The sequence below is a fragment of the Xiphophorus hellerii genome, chromosome 17, assembly GCF_003331165.1.
Source record: "Xiphophorus hellerii strain 12219 chromosome 17, Xiphophorus_hellerii-4.1, whole genome shotgun sequence".
Lineage (NCBI taxonomy): Eukaryota > Metazoa > Chordata > Actinopteri > Cyprinodontiformes > Poeciliidae > Xiphophorus > Xiphophorus hellerii.
Window position 1 is genome coordinate 5361371 of NC_045688.1, and position 15033 is coordinate 5376403.

Below are 15033 nucleotides of genomic sequence, written 5' to 3' on the forward strand. Positions count from 1 at the left end.
AGTTCATTCATCCAGCATCATTTTACAAAATAGATTCTAAGTTTTAATAGTTTCCACTGCTTTATAAAACAGGATGTGCCACAAAGCTTCAATGTAGCACAAATTCCAATACAAACGGTGAAGATCTCAGCTCTTCTGGTAAAAATAAATGCAATCTTAATTGTTTTATTGACCTGGATCCATTTGATTTATCTTACTTTATCAGCCTTCTTTTACATGATCACACTTTACAAGCGTCAACAATGCCAAGATGAAGACGTGCCAACATTTGCTTTGCCGCTTCAGTTTAGGGTTGCAGAGCGGGTCACATGTCACAACAGTGGAAAATCATTGTGATTGGATCTCCAAGCCAACAGCTGGCGTGGTATGGTTGAATGACAGTGGCTGGAGTTAACCCCTTCCCTGCCTCAGCCTCGCCTGTCTGTCGGAGGACTTGCCTTGAGGCGCAAAGAGTTGTGACTCTCAAGCGTTATCTCACATCAGACATTCGCTAAGACCTCCTCCACCCAGAGGCTGCGCGAGAGAAAGCCGGCCAGCCGACGGGACGGCAGTGGTCTTTCTCATCCACGCTAAGGAAAACCCTCTGGCAGTTTGAACACCTCCACGTGCCAACAACTCGGCGCAAGTCGAGGGCAGCAGTTCTAGGGATCCCTCTGCCGAGGAGCTGCCTAATGCGAGATGTGGTATTTTTAGCTTCGCCCAGACCGCCCCCTCCCCCCGCAGCGAGTCGTAGCTGAACTGGGTCACGCCATGTAAATGTGGAGGGCACAGGCAGAGACACCCAGCCCTCCTTGTGCCGCCCTGCTTACAGCTGGGAGTGCTGCTTCACCCCGAAGACTGGAACTTCTCCACAGGTCTGAAAAAGCTGTCAGGCATCCATGAGAGAGCACAGTCAGAGGCGTCATCAGCAACACATTCGCCACTCTCCAGCATTTCTTTCATCTGGGGTAACAGGCAATTGTTCCCCGAAGTGACAGAAAAATCTCTTATCGTCAAACTACTTAGCCAAATGAGTAAACCATTTCCTGAACTGTTTGACTAAAATATCTTGTAAATAATCAATGTGGTTAAGAACGGGACATCAAAAAAGAAAAAAAGAAATGAGTAGCTGTCAAAACTATTTAGTTATTTGCTAAAACGTCATTTTCAAAAAGCTGAGAGCATCATTTCCAAGCCAAGCTTCAAATCCCTGAAATAAATTTCTTCAGATCATTCCAACATTCCCTGTCAAAGTCTACTGCCAAAGAGAGCATAGACAATAAGACGTGTAGAACAAGGTTATTTCCCCCCAAATAAATCTAAAATTTTATTATTTAGACACCACAACAGAGGACATGTTTGGCATAAACCAAATACAACATTCCAGTAAAAGAGCATCAGAACTGTGAAGCACAGCACTTGAATCGTTATAGTTTCAGGGATGCTTTACTCAACTTCTCCCATAATCCACCGTGAATTGTTCCGTGTGTTAGTGTGTGTGTGGGGACTGGATCCTGCTAAGTGGTGGGTGGTGGACACAAGCATCACTTCATTACAGTCCAACAGGGCGACCATGACACCGTACTTCTGCGATGCCGGCATCATCTTTATACAATGTGTCCAGTCTTGTGACGACCAGAGTCACACAAGCCGTTTTCTGAAAAATCTGCAGAGTCTCAAGGTCATAGGACTGGAAGTACCTCATAAGTTACAACTAACATTTGAAATAATTAATACAACAACACTGTGCTTGTTTGTATTCCTTAAGGCATTAGGTTTGGACTAATTTCTTAAAAAAACAACAACACTGGTTATAGAAAATGACAGCGAGCAGAACTCAGTGCTATGACATAACAGATTTCATGAGAGTACTTTACAAATAAATTCCTGTTCAAGTGGACAACACCTCGACTCCACACAAAAGGATTTAATACATCCACCTGCACTCAGTGTTTCGCTGAATGAAACTAATCCAACGCCGTGATGGCTGCCCCACCTGACAGCTCACGCAGAAAATGTTTTCTGCACACTTTTCTGTGACCCGATACACAATATGAATATTTGAGAACTCAGAAGCTTGGATTTTAAGAGTTTTGACTTTAAAAGAGCTTTAATTCTGTTCAATTGTGATGCTGAAAGGAAGATGTTTCCCCCGAAAATACTGTAACAAAAACATGTTAAATATGTAAATAGTCTGGGGGAAAAAAACCTATTAAATCTAAACACATCTCTGAATAAATCATCGGAGTTGTATTCATTGTTCCTTTTCCTTCAAGTATAGACCTTTTACTCCAAAGACATTAGAAACCAACCCACCAGACATGCCTACAACCATACGTTAAGAAAGATTTGAATGAATGAGTAGTAATGGGTAACTTGAAAGACATGTAACATAATACCACTGCTAGGAATAACCTTGGCCCTACAGTCTCCACCGATAGATAAGCAAAACTCCCAACACATGAGATCCTGAATACATTCTGTCTCATGGTACCACACATTCTGTCATGACAACAACAACACACTATGTTTAGTTTCCAGTGCTACTTCACATGACTCAATGTCCCCTTACTCATAAGATGACCGGGATTTTTAAAACAATACCCTTTACTCAGCACTTAGAAATGAAGATTTATGTTTTTTCTTTTTTTTATATGGATCGTTTTCACGATGTAAATTTGAGACATGACTCTAAAACATGAGCTCATCAACTCTCCATCTCATCATGAGTAGTTCACCCTAGCATTGTTTGAAAAGTGAGAACTGTCTGAATTAGTTGAAACAGCTACCAATAAGGACTCAAAAACTACATATATGGTGCTTATTTTCTATCTTTGCTATAACTATATCAAAATAATAAAAAGAAAGTCATTTACATGTTAGATTATATTTATATTGTATGACCACTTAATTCATGTTACACATTTTGCTTTAAATTTCTGTCCTAATAGAGTGCAACTGCTGCATTTCTCCTCAAGGTTATCACCATGACACTGAAACAGCCTGATTCCAGACACAACACCCCTACAACATAATAATAACAACACTTTAAAACAATTGTTCTGTCAAATCCCCAAATTCACTTTGGTGTGACGAGTAACTTCCAAAACAAACCCTCGCATTAGCAGTAATCAGGCGTTTTAAAGAAAAACAGCAGCAAATGGAGCGACTGCTGTCTTTTTACTCTGTCAAGGTGAGTGGAGTTCTCCATCCTAAGTCACAACAAAGAGATTGTACTGCAACAAATAAGAAAAGTGATCGTTTGGCTTTGCTGAGTGACAAACAGCGACAGTCTGAAGTCAAAGAGCTCAGAGGATCTGACTGATGATCTGAGTGAATCAATAAACAACTTTTAAATTTCTACATGCTGAGAACGGCAATAAATTAATCTAAAAGCTATTCTTAGAGCATTGTAAAGTCTAATTCAGACCTTCCTGTTCTGGACTGGCACTAAATCCAAGTAGTTTATCATTTCTATAATAAAGACTTTCAAGACATTCTGGCTTGGCTGTCATTACAAATTATGTAATGAGTCCACAGATAACTGCTGTACTCTAGGATTACTAAAAGACCTTAGATAACTGAAACGCAGGGTAACATTTTAACCGTAAAAAAACAAACATGCATTTTAGGGTGATTACGAAGCTTGCTCCGCAGCACAGGGGGACACCGCTGGCGCTGAAGCAAGCCCGGGTGCTTTTTAATTGGATAAGGAGTGATCCCTTCAACTGCACACCAAAAGGTGCCCGGTGGCTGCAGTCCATTTCGATTTCGACAGATAATCTATACGATACTATTGCTTCCATTAAGTCGCAAAAGTTTTAGGGGTGGCTGTCTCAAGGTCCGCTGCTCCTAAATGTTAATGCTGACCGTAACTCAACCGTTAAATAACGGTTGATCGCCAGGAGCAGAAAAATATCGGTAGGGGTGAAGTTAACCTGAACGGAAAGCAGTAAAAGGGGGACAGCTCGAGAAGGGACTCGATGTGTTGTTTATCAGTGAAAGTATATCTAAAAAAATAATAATAACACAGATTATTCCTCTACAAAAACAGGTTTACTACGGCTGCATTGGGGTGACAGACAGCTGCGAGGACTGCCCTGCACTCGGAATCCACAGAACACTGTCCCCCGAATTTACAAGGTAGCAACGGCAACACGCTATATATCTAACACAAACTGCCTCCATGTATAGACGTCAAAATGAGTCAGACAACGTTACATGGAGTAACCTAGTGTTAATTTGTTTAACCCATTAAATTTCAATACATTTCACGGGAAATGTTCAGCTTAGAGCGCAGTTAGAGAGTGTACGGCACACGAACCGTTAAAGCAAGCAAGTAATCGTCGTGAGTTTAACGTTAACGTTTAACACGTTAAAAAGCCGTTCCTGGCTGACGTTCAACATTCGACTGTTAGCCGACTAGCTCACATGCCTTAGCCGATACAGGTTGTAATGAGGGATATACACACAAAAAAATGTGCTTCTTATTGATTGACAAGTCCAAAAACTTACACTAGAGCTGAGTAGGAGTCACGTAAAATTAAGCACAAGCAAATGGAAGATGGCAGCATCCTCGCCGACTACTACTAGCCACCTGGGGTTGGCAAATGAAACGCCCAATGTCAGTATCGAACCAAGATATAACGATAGCTAACGGTGTTAGCTTCGGTACAGTAGGCAGTTACCCTTTCAGACGCTGGCCCTCGTTGATCACTGCACACCCAAAATGAAGATTTTTTTTACAGCACCTGGTTTTGAATGCAGCTTCCGAACACCTGGAAGCCTCTCCTAGCACGTGGCCATTCTGCCACCCTGTTAAGGAAATAAACCAGAAAAATATACTTACTCCCGTTTTCTGGAGAGCAATCCCTGTCCGTTTCTCTCTTCACTCCCCCTCAGTCTCACCAAAGACTAGACTCTCTGCCCCGATCTGAGGTAAGGCCCCGCCCACTGCGTTGTCACAGCCACAACCAAAGACTTCTGACACGTCAAGAGAGTTCCCCTTCGACCGCCGCTCGTCAGAAAACCATTTGGTGCAGTAATGAAAACGGATGGCGCTACAATTGAGCTAAAAGTGAACAAGGTGACTAAGTGTGCTTGTTTTTAATTCCATTAAAATGGTTAAAGTTTCCAATATCGAAAGCTAATCGACATTTTTTTTCTACTTAGCAGAGGCAAACTGGTGCATAACTCTCTTTACCACACTGTAAATCAATAAATGTATACAATTAACTTGTAAAATCAAATAAACAGAAATATAAATAAACATAATTGTCTTTTAGATTAAAAAAAACAACACTTCGCTATACTGTAAGCCTCTTTTTTCCCATTTTGAGTTTGTTTATGCGCTGCACTCCATCCATCTCTGAGGATAAATTACATTTAAACCTTTTTTAATACCTGGATCTCGAAACTTTCAAACTAATTTATTGATTTTATTGTCCAGACTAGATTTACAATGTAAGGGAACACTTACGTACGAAAACCTTTCTCAAACGTGGATTTAAACGAAGGCGGAAGTACACTGTGGGGAATCAACTTGCTTTGCCGACTTTCCTGCTGTCACAACACCGCCAGGGACATGTGATGCACGTCAAAAGGAGGATGGGTACGGACCAATGGTGTGGATTCCCATTGGTCGAGCCAGCATATCAGTCGCCTATGGAAACGGTTACGTCATGATCCCCTCGTATTCCCTCTTCGCTCCCGTATCGCTTTATAATAACAGGATTATTGAGCAGTTCCCTCCATCATTTAAGGCAGCCAGTGAAAAGCACACACAGAAAGATCACTGTGTTGTCTCTGCAGTCCTGCTGTCTGCAACACAAGACTCTTCCCTCAACGCTTAATCAAACCTGACGTCACTGTTTCCATGATGTAGCGCGGGGTTTTTTTTTTCCTGCTCCCTATTGAATGCCTGCATTATTCGCGATTACCCAGAACTCACGAGAAGTAGCATTTTCGGCAAACATAACCCTGACTGGGTCATTGCAGCACGAAGAGCAGCGCCAAGTAACAATCTGAGCTGCCGTCAATCTCTTCAGCTACCAGTCAAACACTAACTGAGCAAGTATATTCTACACTTAGGAATGATTGCTGGTGCATGCGCCTGAAAAAAATCAGAATATGATTTAACAGCTTATTTTATTTCAGTTATTCAATTAAAAAAAATAAACTCGTATAGATGTATTATACACTGTAGTATGACTTAAGCATTTATTTTTGTTAATTGTAATGATTATGGCTTATAACAAGCCATTACTGAATGGATACGGTCAGAGAATACAAATGAAAAATTGCTATCCAGTTAAGAATTAATCTATTTTCCACTTATTATTAATCAAACATTTGATCAATCTAAACATTTGATCCTTTATGTAAGGCAACTCAGTGTTTCGGCAGTTTTGCAGTTTTTCCCGGAAGTTTTTTTCCAGGTAGAAGACCACAAAAGTTGAATGCTGCTACTCCATGTTTGATTCTGACTGTGGAGATGCAGAGAAGACTAGAACAGGAAGACCTCAGCAGTCTGGAAGACCAATAACAGGTCTTAAAAATCCTTTTGTTTGTTTATAAAATGGCTTGGCATCAAAATATGTTAAAGTCTATTCTCTTAGATGCAGAGAACCTGTGTAGGAACTTTAGAACTGAGTTGATGTGTTCCATTTTCAGAGAGGACGTGATGAGAACAGATGCATCTGTGTGGTAGGTCTTAAATCACTCATGCAAACCTCTTTAATGCAGCAATCATTCCTGTTTGTGCATGATTTTCTACCACAAGTTTCCCCATCCACTTAATTTTCCATGAATATGCCTGAAAAAAACAGTATTTAAAAAAAAAAAATTATTTTAAATAAAGGCCTTTTGTAGATTAGCCTCAAGGGAAGGGATTTTCTGTCGAGGTTAACTGTCGGGTTCTCCATTTTGTGGAAAGCCTACACAGTATTTCTGTATTAAAAAAATGATTGGTCTTATACAACATTCACCTAAGTTTTAAAGAAAACAAACTGGGTTTCCATCATCAATGTAACCTACAATCACAATGCTAACAGAAGTAAATGCATGAAAAATATTACTGTTTGTAATGAATCTGTATTAAAATTTTACTTTCTGAATTGATTTACTCAAATAAATTAACTCTTATCATCTCACTTGCTTCCTTTACCCATCAATTGAGGGTGTATTTGTAAGCATTTTAAAGTCCAAAATAATTGAAGAATTTCCGTTTTTTCTTTTTAAAGTTAAAATTCGAGTTCAAAATGTGCAAAAGAAAAATAATTCTATTCACAAAAAGACCAAGCTTGAGAAATGATCTTTTTCTAAGTGAGCCAAGTGAGCCAATAGATGGGTTTAAGATCCCACTATAGAAAACAAACTTTAGCTAAGGTCAAACTGCTGTATATTACGCTAGTCGTTTTAACATAATGGGATTCATCATTAACACAATAGCCCTGAGTCACATATCTTTTCAGATGTGTAAACATCTGAAAAGGTCAATGAGTTTGTGCTTGTGTACGTACAACTTGACACTGGAAAATTTCACTTCAGAATTTCTGTGTCAGATTTATGTCAAAGGGGAACAGAAGAACAGGAAAAAAGATATATTTTCTTCTTTTTTTTCCCCCACTGGGCAGTCTTGCGCAATAACTGTGTGATTCGACTTCTATGGCTTAGCGAAAAGCAAAATGAGGAACCACAAGTCTAGTTGTGCAGATTAGCAAAAAAGATGTAATAAACTTTTGAACAAACTGTGAAATGCTGGAGCCAGTCATGCCTGAGTGGGTTAGGTACCTGCCCGTGTGCCTTTTGAACTGTCAATTTCCTGCTCTAAAACTTCAGCAAAGTCCATCTCATGTGCTGATGTTTTCCTTTTCACAAACAGCAGCAGCGATGTAAGCCTCAGCTGATCTGCACGGCTTTATTTGCAAGGTTTTCAAAGTGGTGGCATAAAAGATAAAGCATAAATCAATTTTTATGTCCGCTACTACTTTCTTTTTTTTTTTTAATATAGCTTACCCTCAGCGGTTCAGTTGGCTTCCAAAGTGCCAGTCTGTACAGTTTTATGTCTGCTAACCCTGAGCAGATGCCTCCAACCAAAACAGTGAAGCCGCCCGTTTTCTGTCTTTCTCCCTATAAGTCTGTCAGTTCCTGCATTATCCCTCCCGTTTTATCCCATGCTCAAATACTGCAGAACTCATGGAAGTAACTGAAAGCAAGAAGACAGATGCAGACTTTAAGCGGCGCATTTTTACTTTATGTGTGGGAGACAAGCTGCTTTTTAGCCACAAAAGACTTGATTATATATCGAGTTTTATTTACTGGCAGAAACGTAATCGCCTAAAAACCCCAGATTAACGAAATTAACTTGTGATCTCCAGACTTAGCTAAACTAGCAGTGGCCTGTTCCCAGTACTTGTGAAACTTAAGACAATAAGCTGTTTGACAACTATGGGCCTGATCTCCTAATCTTATAACTGACCACAAAGTCAACAAGTGCATGAGTGGAATTTAATTTGAAGATGCAAAAGAAAAAAAGAAAAAAAAAACAGGCAGAAAGCAATAATGCAAGTGATTGTCAGAGGCCATTAAAATCTAAATGTCAACAGTGCTCCTCATGCAGAACTTGTTAGTTTTCCGTAACACTTTCCTCATTGTCAGGCACCAATGTTTTTGGTTACAGTTTTAAAAATAGATTAATTTAGTTGGATTTGGCCTTGGGCTGCTACTGATTGCTTGTTCAGTTTAGCTCCAAGATTCTTGTTCTGTGGTACTTGGATTGCACTTTGTTTTTGGCTGAACAATTTGCAAAGTACACAAAGCTTATAAACTTTGATGCAGAGGTAATAAGCCACCCCCATAAAAATGCTTTTCACCCAAAAACAAGCTACGCTTGAAATAGAAAACTACCCTAAACACAATGTGTAGAGGAAAACATTTCAACAGATCTATAGCTAAACTGAAACAGACAACAGTGACCCAAGAACAAGTGCTTATGGTTATTATTTACCTGTGAAATTCAAATATGGGATCTGGGAATAACATCAAACCAAATCTAATCGTGTTCTCGGTCGCAAGCTGTAAATTTGAGGATGGCGCCCAACTGCCATCATTTGTGATTAGGGTAGAATATTCTGCAAGAGAAGAGAAATCATTATTCCAATCAAACATAGCAAGGAGTTGAGAACCTTTGTTCTCCTTTCTGAAAAACAATTAATTCTTAGTATTTGTTGATCTGATCCTTGTTACAAAACATTTTTGAACCACTGGCTTAGCCTCCTCAAACTCAATTTTAATCCATGTAAACAGCTTTAACTCATAGAATTAAGGTAGAAGATGAGCCCTCGTAAATATTTGCAGTTTGCCTTTTTTAAGATTTACAAAATCCAGATAAAAATATTTTCTACTGACACTTAACACTTCAAGAGCCATGTTGCTTTTAAATTGGTCGAGACTGATTATTTCCCTCCACAGCTGTTGTCATGAACCTCGCTGTTGACTTAGTTTCTCTGTGAAAATTTGCCAGATGCTCTGGAGCGTCTTGTGAACTACAGTAAATGTCAAGTGTCACCGTCCTTTGTGCATGCAAATGTGTTGTTCATGCAGTCTGAGTAAGCATTCGTGATGAGGCATGCCATACCCTTAGGGGGCTGGTGGACACATTCAGTGTAAATCGCAGACACGCTCAAAACAAACTTATATTTTTTGTTGATAAAGAATCACATGGTTTTTTTAGATAACGGTGGAGAACTAAAAAGTTTAGAACATTTTTTTGTAGGCACCAAGATTGCTTTTGTGGTGAGTATGTGTGTTTTTTTTTGCTCCTAACATAGAACTTTAATTGCTGGGGTAGAGCGCTACACACCATGAGACGAGATAGCTTGACAAATAATTGCAGGTTCAGTTGGAAAGTGTCTCGCAACTGACACAGCATGAATGCGTCTGCTATTCTAACCAAGACTGACTTTGCTGCAGCATCCTACTTGCATTTCGGCTTTGAATTGATGAAGATCTTTGCACAAAGCACGATGGAAAAGCCAAAAAGAATGGAAAAACGAAGCCTCAAAATCTGTCATTTCCAAAGAGTTAACTATAAATTCTACTGTGTTGGAAATGCTCATGGAAATCATGTGCCTCGAGGCAAGTGGAAAATGGGAACAAGAAGATGCCTCATTATTTGGGTTACATAAGCCGGTCCCTATCAGTGAAGACGTGCCGTATGAACATTTTGTCCTTTGGTCAGCCAATCTTTCTTCACCACTTTGTTTCTTGAGCGGACATCAGATTTTCCACTGGCTCAGCAATGTGGAACAGAGTTTGACGTGGAGGCTGCGAGAGGGGCAGCTTCCTCCTTTGTAAAGGAAAAGTAAAAATAGTATTACATATTTTCAAGAATCAGTACCGATGACGGTTTGGGAATCAGAAGTTCTTCACTGACACTGTGCCTTGAAAAAGTATTCTTTTCTCCAAACCTTGAGTTAAAACTTCACAGAATTTTACTTAAATTTTTGACTAAGACATTCTTATTTTTTAACTGTTAGAAAATATTAAGAGTTGTTAGGAGTTAACATGTAAGATGTAAATGACCAAATGTTGCACACCCCTGGTGGATGGACAACCATTAAAATAAAATCTTCCTTTAAACTTCCAAAACCTTATCCCTGACTTACTGTGTGTCCCTTGTTCATTGACTTTTAAGGCAACTGTGTGTTATCAGTGGAGATAAAAAGGGCTAGAAACAACTGTATACCACACTTTGAGTCATTGTTAAAGAGCAAACAAACTGCATTTTTGCTCCCACTTCACAAATGTGCTGCTTTGTATTGATCTGTCCAACAAAACAACTAAGGTTTGTGATTGCATAAGGACAAAATGTGAATAAAGTTTACGTCATATGAATCCTTTTGCACACCTCTGTACTCTGAACTTCTTAGCTTGTATGCGACATCATCTTGCTGACATGAGTCTTAAAGGACTTCACCCTAAACTGTTCAGTCACATTCAACCACAGCAGTGGCTATATCAGTCAGACAAAGTTTATATTAAGGATGGGTCATCATCATTTTAATAATAAACCCTCTTCAACCAACATGTCATTAGTCTGCTACAATCACTGTAATCACATTTTTCTTTTGGTTCAAACACTGGTTTATGTCTGCTGAAGGAGACCCCAATTATATGATCATCATTCACACCATGCTGACTGGCAAAGCAACCAGACACACAAACACGCGAATTATACGTATGATGCATGTGGAATGAGATCTCAAGAAAATCCCTCAGAACCAGTTCCACAAAGACTCTTTGTATGAATGAATGCCTGGAGAAACAGGAGACGCAGGGGGTGATGAAGGGTCCCTTCTGATTGAACTGATCACCCCTTGGTTTGTGCATATTTGTGTTTCCTACCAGCCCAGGAATTTACTGCTCGGCACTGGCAGGAACAGCCGCGGAGAGGTGAGTGGCCTTCAAGGATAAAGACCAGAGTTGTTGGGAAGTAGGTTTTGAGGGAAACCGAGACGGAGGAGGAGAGGCAGAAAAAGAAAGATGAAGTGCAAACACAAGGAGTTATTGTAAAAAAAAAAAAAAAAAGGTAAAGAGTCAGCAAATAAGCGTGACCTGGAAGTAGAGATGACAAAACAAAAGCTGTGTGCACAGGGTGCGCGTGCAGGCAAGGAGACAGTGGTCTCACTCTGCCCTGAGCCAGCAGCAGGAAGATTATCTGGCCAAGTTTCCACTTGCAAACAATAATTCACCACAAGTGCCTATTGAGGTCAGACTTTGCAAGGGCGGTGACCCACCCAGCGCAATATAAGATTGTGTGAGTTGAAGAGCCTGTATATGGTTATAGGATTCCATTGCCGCAAAAATTTGCGTGTGCGAAAACCAGCCATAGAAGGGCGCTTTGTGGGGTTCCTTCTCTGTCCTGCATTTTTTTCTCTTCGCTTTGTTTTCATCAATATCTCCTGTATTTACATTCACACTGGCTGCTGGTGAGGCTGGAAAGAGTATTTCAGGCAGTGAAAATTTGACATGTCATATGATACAAGGCATATAAATAGTCTTGATTCTGTTCACGCCAAGGCAGGAAACCACCTGAGATTCCACATTTAGACGTAGCGCAGTGTTTGTGGAAAACGCTGCCATTAGAAACCGGCTACAGTGAAGACGGCAAACAGGCAAGACTCAAACACCTGCTGCGGTTAAATCTCAAAAAACGAGTTGCCAGAAGTTATGCAAAGTTAATACCTCACGGTTTTGATCGGACTACAGCATTTATAGAAACATCTGATCTGTTAGGGGCTAATTAGCTTCCTGTCAGATGACTTTTGGGTAATTTAGAGGCAACAGGCAGTAATTAAGAATCGCTTTCACTGTGCTTAGTTGTTCAGTAAGGCGTAGAGACCATCAGCCCCATTAATCTGCCTTTTCCTTCCCCCTAAGTCTGAGCGGTGCCACTGGGGACAAGGCAAAACAATTAATGGCAGCTTAATTACAGTGCCACATCAGATTTTTTATTTTTATTCGCTTAACCCACAGAATGTACAGAGAGGGGAGCATTAAAAGCACATGCATCCTCAAGCCAGCACACAGTTTTTGGAGCAGCTGAAACACAGTGGCACTGGCTGGGCACAGATGGGGCACGGAGGAGGAGATCCAGTGGGAACTTGGTGCCCTTTACTCCCCATTTCTTCTTTCACATAGGGGCTTTCCCCTGGGAAAGGAAAAAGGTTTGGTGAGGCAGGGTTACAGACTGGGACCTAAGGCCAATGATGCAAAGGAACCCCTGTGTATGTGTGAGCAGATGTAGCATGATGTAAGGTATCAAAAACTAGAAATGATGGTTTTATATGTGAGATAAACAAACTGAAAACATTTCTAAGTCAGCAAGCTTATAGGGAAAAAGAGTATAAAACTTCTCAATGCCAGTAAATTAAGAAGCAATTTACTGGCATGCATAGAAGGAGCAACTTTCAGTGACAAAACAGACCAGAATTAACTATTGGGACCTTGATAAATAAACCCATTTTGGGTGCTGACTTTAGTAATCTCTTCAGTGCATGCAATACAGATGATGCATGTAACTGTTATGGACTTTCCTAAAACACTACCGCTGGAGAGCAGATCTAAAGCATACACTAATCACATGAAGCTGCTCAGGTGATGAAGTAGCAAAGCAGCCTCAGACCATCATTCTCACCACTATGTTTGACTGTTGGTATAATTTCTTTCTGAAATGCTTTGTTGTGAGAAATTTAACAGTTGTCGAATTTTAAACATCAACATTAAATGGTGTAAGGGAGGCCTGTAGGACTTCAAATGTTATTCTGGTTTTTTTTTTTGTTTTTTTTGTGGCCTTCTGCATGAGTCATCAATGCACTCTTGGAGCAGTATTTTTAGCCCAACCTCTACTGGGAAGGTTCACCACTGCTTCACTTTTTCCTCATGTTTTCTCCACTGGTAATAGTTGTTCTCATTTTCGTTTCTTTGAGGACCAAAGCCTTAGACATGGCTTTGCAACCCAGTTCACACTGACTAACATAAGATAGTTTCTTTCATTTCTTTATATCAGGCTATGATCACTTGCTTTTTGACATTCTTTAGCCTACTACATGTTGTCGAGCTCTAAATAAGTGAACTTTTGATTCTACAAGCTTGAGTAGAATCGTTTTAGCCATTGCTAGACGGCTAAAACAAAATTTTTGTAGTTAATCAGGTAATACATAAATTAGGTTTCTAATCCAGATTTGACTGTTGAAGTAAAGGTCTTCAAAGAAGTGTGAAAAACAATGTTTGATGTTCTTACAGAAACCCATGTTCGATGAATCCATGTAAAAGGAGGTAAAAAACTAACAAGAATTTAAACTAAAGTGAAAATAATTCTGGTTTACGTAAATAAATTACAAGTGGCATGTTGCTCCAGTAAATATGAAAATGGGTGTAAAATAATACCCCTGGTTTATTTCCTCTGTGACGAACCCTGTGATTATTACAATATCACATCTCCATCAATGTTACCGCTGGCATACCCCTTACCCATATTTAGGAAGTCAGAGGTAGATCCAGCCTGATCCCGCCGGAGCAGATGGATATGTCAGATATGCCCGCTTGGGCTTATGGAGATGCTTAGTGGTAAATGTAATGACCTGTGTGGGTCCTTATGTAAATGTGTGTGTGCATGTGTGTGTTCGCCTTCCAGTCTATCATTCACCACTGTTCCAATTACCCTGGATCTGCCTGGGGAAAGCTCACTTCGCTTTAACAAAAAGGCACTGTAATGCCAAAGTAAATCACGATTTGTTTTTAAATTCCACATTTAAATCAGAACGAGGGAACTTTGCAAAGTTCTAGATAAAAATGAGTTCAGTTGTTTAGATTTGTTGGTTAAAATCACAAAGAAAGTGCATGTGACAACTTTCTGACAAAAAATTTAATTGTCAATTCAATTCAGCCATCTCTAGGAGTGTGATCAGCTACGTGACAAACACAGTATGTGTGAAGTCTGACTGCTGCAGCCTTGTGGTTTGGAAAAAGACTGTTCTAATGCAACTACACAGAAACAAAGCAACAACAAAAAAAAACCTCAACCCCATGATGTTGCTGACCTGGTTCACTGCAATTCAGGAAGTGCATGAGGTCTGGTCAAGTTTAAAGAAAACAGTGCGCACTGGAAATAAATTAGTCAACTCACAGACAGTTTTAAAAAGAATGTGTTGAACTTTCTCTAACCATTACTCACATTTTGCAGAGTTTTTGCTGGTCAGTTTGTTTTTCTCAGCAGGTGGAATTTTTCTTCTTTTTTTTTTTTTTTTGCAGTTGTGACCTTTTCCATGAGTTGCTGATGTCAGTTATATTTATATAAATCATTCCAAGGCATATTTACATTTGGTGACATCTAGATTTCAAAAATCCTTTTACACAATGAGTCATTTTTATAAAATATTTCCATTTCTCTTCCCTCCTTTTTCTTAAGCATCCATTTATTTCCTGACTGAGGATAAAGTCTGATTGTATTGTATGGACAACGTTTATAGCATTAGCTTGAAGTGATGTTTA

General features: G+C 39.7%; 1 protein-coding gene across 4 annotated transcripts in view; it reads right to left on the bottom strand.

Moving 5' to 3' along the window:
* The window catches only part of atp2b1a (ATPase plasma membrane Ca2+ transporting 1a), a 45835-nt gene extending 40892 nt beyond the window's left edge, over positions 1–4943 (bottom strand). For all 4 annotated transcript variants that reach the window (XM_032590106.1, XM_032590105.1, XM_032590107.1 and 1 more), the window contains exon 1: positions 4829–4943. The gene's annotated coding sequence lies outside the window, so the exon portion shown is untranslated. The remainder of the gene's footprint in view (positions 1–4828) is intronic.
* Positions 4944–15033: the final 10090 nt, after the last annotated feature.